The sequence below is a fragment of the Athene noctua genome, chromosome 20 (genome assembly GCF_965140245.1).
Source record: "Athene noctua chromosome 20, bAthNoc1.hap1.1, whole genome shotgun sequence".
In the NCBI taxonomy this organism is placed as follows: domain Eukaryota; kingdom Metazoa; phylum Chordata; class Aves; order Strigiformes; family Strigidae; genus Athene; species Athene noctua.
In genome coordinates, this window is record NC_134056.1 from 2,733,894 (window position 1) to 2,734,185 (window position 292).

A 292-nucleotide genomic window follows, 5' to 3' on the forward strand; every position below is an offset into this window, starting at 1 on the left:
TGGAAGACAACTCCTAAAGCTATTTTAGATTATGCCAAGAGCTGTACTGAAGCCAGGTGCTCCTGACCCCACTGTGCTTTTTTTAGTCCCCTTAGACCCGCAGATGACAAAATCTTGCTCTTTTTACCCAAGCTAGTATCCAGGCATTTATTTTAACATATTGAGTAACATTTTTAATTCAACGCGCAGTTGGAGTAATACATTTTAAAATCAAACAGTCCTGAAGATTTACTAAGTTTTAAAAAATTAATTTCTTCCAGTCTACATCTGAAATGCAAACATTGACTTTAAC